This window comes from Mus pahari, chromosome 7 (genome assembly GCF_900095145.1).
Source record: "Mus pahari chromosome 7, PAHARI_EIJ_v1.1, whole genome shotgun sequence".
NCBI classification, from domain to species: Eukaryota; Metazoa; Chordata; class Mammalia; order Rodentia; family Muridae; genus Mus; species Mus pahari.
In genome coordinates, this window is record NC_034596.1 from 8,621,498 (window position 1) to 8,628,076 (window position 6,579).

A 6,579-nucleotide genomic window follows, 5' to 3' on the forward strand; every position below is an offset into this window, starting at 1 on the left:
TCTCTCTCTCTCTCTCTCTTTCTCTCATGAATTCCACTATTATTTGCTTCTTCAGGCTTATAAAATCCCAAGGACCAGGGTCCAGTCTCTCTGTTTACCTTGAGTTGCCATGTTTGATCTCTCCAGGATTTCCCTGGATCATTTCAGTGACAAGAGCGAATTTCCTGGTGGGGTTAGAGACTGGATTTTTGAATTGTGGAAATAGAACAACTACTACAGGATTTTGAAATTTGACAGAAGCAGACAGCATTCTCCATATCTATGATGAAACTTTGCCCAATTTCTTGGACCTTTAAATACCACAGATAAGCTTAGCTTTCTGGCTGTCAGGGAAGGGGCTCACACAGAGATCTGTGGAGGCTCAAAGTGACACCTGCCCAGAGGCTGCCAGAGATTGGAGTCTCAAACCCAAATTCCCCTGTTCCCTAATTAGCTTGATGCTAACCCTCTGATGTAAGATTTGGCTTCAGTAAATCCAGACATATTAATAAATTTACCTTCACTCCTCTTCCCTGTGGTGTGATCTTCTGTAGGTGAGTTCACCTTTCTAAATTCTGGCTTCCTTCTTTGTAATGTCAGGATAAATGTCATTTAGATCTCAAGCAGGTTTGTGGGGCACACATTTAGTTTTAATGGCTCTATTTTATTCCCAAATAACCAGAAATGCATAGGTTGCCACCTGCGGTTTTCACAGAGGATCATTTGAAGGATACTCCAAATACATTGAGAGGTATGGGAAGCAATGTGAACAATGGTTCATTAATTGTACATGAGCATAGTGCAGTAATCCACTAAGGACCAGGGGAGAGGAAAGGTAGATTCAATGGATCAAGAAAATCCTATAATTCTTAGAGTCCTCCTAGTTTTACAAATGTTAATGGAATAGAAGGAGAGATGTCTGGTATCTGCACTACCACCAAGTTTACTGTATTTACATTTTTGTGAGGACCTCATTGGATTCTAGCCAGAACTGATTTATAAACTAGGCATATTTCTTACTTTATTTTAATTTTTACCAACTTTAGGCATGTATACAATGTACTGCGCTATTCATCCCCATACCTCATAGCTCAGCTTATTCCCTCTCATGTGCACTGACTTTCTCCCTCTCCTATGTTCATGCCTGTTCGGTGCAGGTGATCACAGCTGCTGTGTGCTCATGCTTGCAATGGCCATGAAATAGCTGGAAGATACAATTTTATAGCAATTTCATCTCTGTTTCTTTTTTAACTCACATTCTTTTCATTTCCTCTTCCACAAAGTTCTATAGGCCTTGGAGACAGTGATGTAGGTGTCTTCTTATTTAAGGCTTTTCCTCCACAGGTAACTTAGTCTCAGCACTTTGTCCAATAATGAGTCCCTGTATCAACTTTTGCTTACTTCGATGGATTTGAATACAAGTTCACTAGGCAAAATATAAGTAGTGTATTTTCACATAGGACCTGTGATTCCCCATGACAAGTTTTTGACTGGGATACAGCATCAGGGTATAGACCATCCCATGGAACAGACCTCACTAAATACTTCTATAAAACTCTGTTGAATGCATGTTATTTTTTCCATTTGCTTTTACTCAAATACTAGAGACACATTTCCCCCAGGTTCAATGATTCGAGGGTAGTTTGTGGTGCCTAAGCTTCTGAAAATCTGTTCCATGGCCAAGGGACCAGGACAGGGTTTAGAGGGGGAGTTAAAGATAGTTTTACATCCAGGGACTTGTAACATAGAAAGCTAGAAGTTCTGTGAGTGAGACAAGGGAGCTATGACTTCTAGAAGCAGCTAAGCCCTCATGGTGTAGGAGTTGATCCATAGCAAGCGATCCAGGGCTCAGCTAGGAAACCGACAAATCCAGAAGAAAGTTGTGAGAATTCTAGTCCAGGGGAGGTACAATGAACAGCCCGAACCTCTCTTTCTTTGTCCATTACTTTTCATCTGGTGCTTCCCATGGACCAATATCAGACAAATCTACACCCAGGTCAGAGAGCTGTGTAGATGACCAGGGCCATGAAAAACAGAGAATAAAATATTATCACAATGAGAAGGTACCAATACACTTAGAAAAATCCATTGATAGAATCCAGCAGTCAGAATTTTTGTAGTGCAAGGAGTCCCAGACATACAAATAAACATATCCCTGAAAAAAAAGAAAGAAAAGAAAAGAAATAGAAAAAAGAAAAAAAAAACCCTCAATGAACCAAAAAACCAGTCAAACAAAACCCAGGAAAACTACAGGCATCTAGTGTCTTCTCTCCCCTAGTTGAGGTCATCTTTAGAATATCCTGACATCTCTCTCCTTTGTCCAGATTTGATCATTATTGTGTTAAGTGATTAATGTCTCAGTACTCTGTGTCTGTGCATTATTGGCTTTTGGTCATCTGTAGAGTTTTGAAGAAGCAGGGCCTCAGTTCTCTTCCAGGGTAACCTGATAAACTCTGGTGAGAGTTATACAAAGAGTGCACAGCCAGGTAAGGAAAGATCTGGTTTCATTGCTTCCGAGCCTCACCTGGGATCTGGATAGATCTGAATGACCTACTGGCCATAGCACCTTCTGAGTGGTTGAGTAGTCTCATTTTTCTGAATTGACACTCTGGGTCTCTGCCCCATATTGAAATTGATATTCAAGTATTATGTATGCCTGATTAACATATTTCAATTGCCATGTCTGAGTTTCTCTGGAAATCACTGAGGTCACCTTCATGCTGTGGAAATAAAATCAAACAAAATATTTGGATTAAAAGCTAAGCTGCAATTGACATAGGACCCATTTAAAACACCATCACATTTTGCAGATGAAGCAAATGGACACAGCTCCAGCTGACTGGCCATTGCCAAATGGCCCAGTAAGGTCACGAGGACACCCACATCACTACTGGCATGTTTTCAATGGCAGGTGGACATGTTCTGAATATAAACTGCCAAACAGATCATGTTGCTATACTCAAGAGTTCATGAGCTCTGCCTCAGCCTCTCCCATTCTTTATGAATGCTCCGAGAAGAACGGGGAATTCCTATCACCTCATAGAGTTCAGGTGGCGCAGTTCTGAGACTCATGTTTAGTGACTCAAGCTGCTTCAATATTCTCAACTTCACCACAAAGCCAAGGACTCTCTGCTTGCAATAATGGAAAAGGAGTTGACTTTTAGTGGGAACAGACCACAAACTAGTCATTGTTTTTGAGCAATTTACATTGACTAATTGAGTTCTCAGACACACCCTATGAGATAGATACTCTTATTATGTCTGGTTTTCCTTATGAGGAACCTAAGCTAAGAGGTCAGGTGGATTGCTCAAATTCACAGAGTTGGTAAGTAGATATGCTGAAATTTAAATTTAAATGTCAATATTTTACTGTTCAGCCCTCCTTTTTGAGCAGGGAGCTCTGGGTGCCCCCTTTTCACAATATTTATGCAACTTTTTTTCATATTGCCATATCAATACGGAATATTTTCTTTCCTGGGTTTATCTCCAAGTCTTCCTGTCTATTTCACAAAACAAGGGGGATTAGTCTTGGAGTTACAATGGTTATTCTCTGTGCTGTGTCATCTTCAGCCTCTAATTGTGGCCTCAGAGTTGATAGATGAATAGCCTTTCGCCAGCTCCTTAGCTGGGCAGCTTAATGCAGAGTATAAATTGCAACCTTGAACCTCCAGGTTCTAAGTACACTAATTTGATGGGACTAGTAAACATTACACCATGTTCTGAGACTCTGAAGAATCTAGCCAAGATTTTCCAGGAAGAACATCATCTAACTATTGTTAAAATGTAAGAAAGCATAATATTTACAGCAAAATTTTTCCCTCACAGGGCACTGATAAAAGGACTCTGTTAGAGCTGAGAAATAGAAATCTGGCAAATGACTTGTTTCAGTTGAGAAGCTAAGAGCTTTGAGCTTGTTAGCTTCACTCTGTCCCCAACTAGCTGTATGGCCTTGGTCCTGTCTCTTTTTCCCTCTTTCTGCGGCACATAGGCTAGTTTTTGATTCCTGAGTTCTTTATTAGCTTTGAAATTCTATAATTTATTAGGATGAAAGTGAGTTTATCCTAATTAAAAGTTGTTCTGTAGATGGAAGTTTGAAAATAGATTTGAGGTTAGTTTAGAGGATAGAAATGTATTTAACGCAAGAAAAATTTAAAAGGTATAGGAATAAAAGAACAATAAAAGAAATAAAGAACAATAAGAAAAAGGCTCTGGGTACCAAGGCTGAATAGTCACTAATCTCTAAATATAGAACCCAACAATCCACAGTGTTGCAGCTAGCATCAACCCGAGATTCCATGGACTACATGTCACAGCTTTTTAACTTTTACCCACAGAACTTTCTGCTAGTAAGAACATGCTGCTTTCCAATGAAGCCAGTCTGGAGGTATCTCAGTGACTCATCGGCTTGGTGAACTCAGAGCATCTGGGTTGCTAAGATACGATGAGATTGAGCATATCAACCAGGACTTCAGATTTTCAAATTAGTACACTATCTAGGCAGCATTCTACTTCCTCCAGTGGCAGTGACTCGTCACCCTACAATAAAGACAGAAGTCTCTGTTATTGACTATTTCTATAAACACAACCATTCATTCCCTTTGTCCCTGTGGGGAATTAGGAATGATAGATTGTTGCCACAGCAACAGTAGACAAGGCAGGAAATGTTTTACATTTTGCCCAAGAGCAACTTCTAGCTAGTTGAGAGGTGTATGTGTACATTCCCCAGCTTCCCCACTCCACTCCCCATCACCTCTCCAACCTGGTTCTCTCCCTCTCTCTGCCTCCTATGACTATTTTACTCCTCCCTTCTAAGTGAGACTCAAGCATTCTCCCTTGGGCAGTCCTTCTTGTTTAGCTTCTTTGGGTCTGTGGAATGTAGCATGAGTATCCTGTATTTCATGGCTAATATCCACTTATGAGTACATACTATGTGTGTCCTTTTGAGTCTGGGTTACCTCACTCGGTGTGATATTCTTAATTTCCACCCATTTGCTAGCAAGAATCATGATGTCTTTGTTTTTAATAGATAAATAGTATCCCATTGTGTGTAGATGTACCACATTTCTTTATCCATTCTTCAGTTGAGGGACATTTAAGTTATTTCCATCTGGCTTTTTCAAACGAAGCTGCTATGCACATAATTGAGAAGGGGTGTCTTTTTAGTATAGTGGGGTATCTTTTGGTTATATGCCCAGGAGTGATATAGTTGAGTCTTGAGGTAGAACTATTTCCAGTTTTCTGAGAAATGGCCAAATTGATTTCCAAAGTTGTTGTACAAGTTTGCACTCCCACCAGCAATTAAGGAGTGTTCTTGCTCCAAATCCTTGACCCCAGGTATTGTCACTTGAGTTTTTGATCTTAGCCCTTCTGATGGGTGTAAGATGGAATCTCACAGTTGTTTTCATTTGCATTTCCATGAAGACTAAGGGCAAGCTAAACACTGGGTGGAGCTTGGGGACTCTTACAGAAGAATTGAGGGAAAGATTGAGAGCCCAGAAGGGGATAGGAACTCCACAGAAAGACCAACAAAGTCAATTAACCTGGACCCTTGGGGGCTCTCAGAGACTGAAGAAACAACCAGAGAGAAACAGACTGGACCTAACCCCCCCTCCTCGATAATATGTATGAGATAACCAGAGCAGGAGCCACCTCTCAAGCTGCGCCTCTCATGGAATCTGTTTTCCTAACTTGGTGTTCTTGTTTAGCCTCAGTGGGAGAAGTGCCTAGCTCTGCAGGGACTTGATGTGCCTCCATTGTCTCAGAGGAAAAGGAAAGAAGGGTTGGGGGAGAGACTGTGATGAGGGAGAGAGAGAGAGGGAGAGAGAGAGAGACTGCTGACTGCTGCAAATCTGCAGGTTAGGCCCTTTCACACACTCCAGCAGTTCATAGATGAGGTTGATTTTAGGGTGGGCATGGGTGCTAGTAGAGTTGGTCAACCTGCCAGATCTGCCACACCTGCACCACCAGGGAGAGCTCTCTAGCACTTCTCCCCATTGGCTCACTCAATGCTGCAGTTGGCAAGGGGCAGGGGCAGAGGCAGCTCTCCTATTTCACACCCTCAGGGCCAGCCCATTGGCACCCATGCCTCAAGAGCCTCTACTGCAGGATCTCTATGACACAGAGTAAAAGCAGGTAAGGATTCAGTATTGATGACATAGCAGAAGCCAGAGGCCTTAAACAAGACCAAAGCCTCATTGCAATGAATATTTCCAAGTAAAGATGTGTGGAAAAATGTTATACTGTGAGACACACTGTGACACACTCTAGTGCAGCGTCTATGAGTCTATGATGAGATGTTTTGTATGCTTTGTTTTGTTTATCATTTATTTTTTGTTTTTTATTTTTTTTTTTAGAGGAGGTGGTTGCAAGGTCAGAGTGTGGATATGAAGTGATGGGGAGATGAGAGCATTTGGAGTATGTGATGCAAAACTCACAAAGAGTAAAAAGTTAAGAAGAAGGAGGAGGAGGAGAAGGAAGAAGAATAAGGAAAAGAAGAGAAGAAGAAGCAAAAGGAGGAGGGGGGAAGGATGAAGCAAAGGAAGAGGAAGAAGAGGAAGAGGAAGAAGCAAAGGAAGAGGAGGAGGAGGAGGAGGAGGAGGA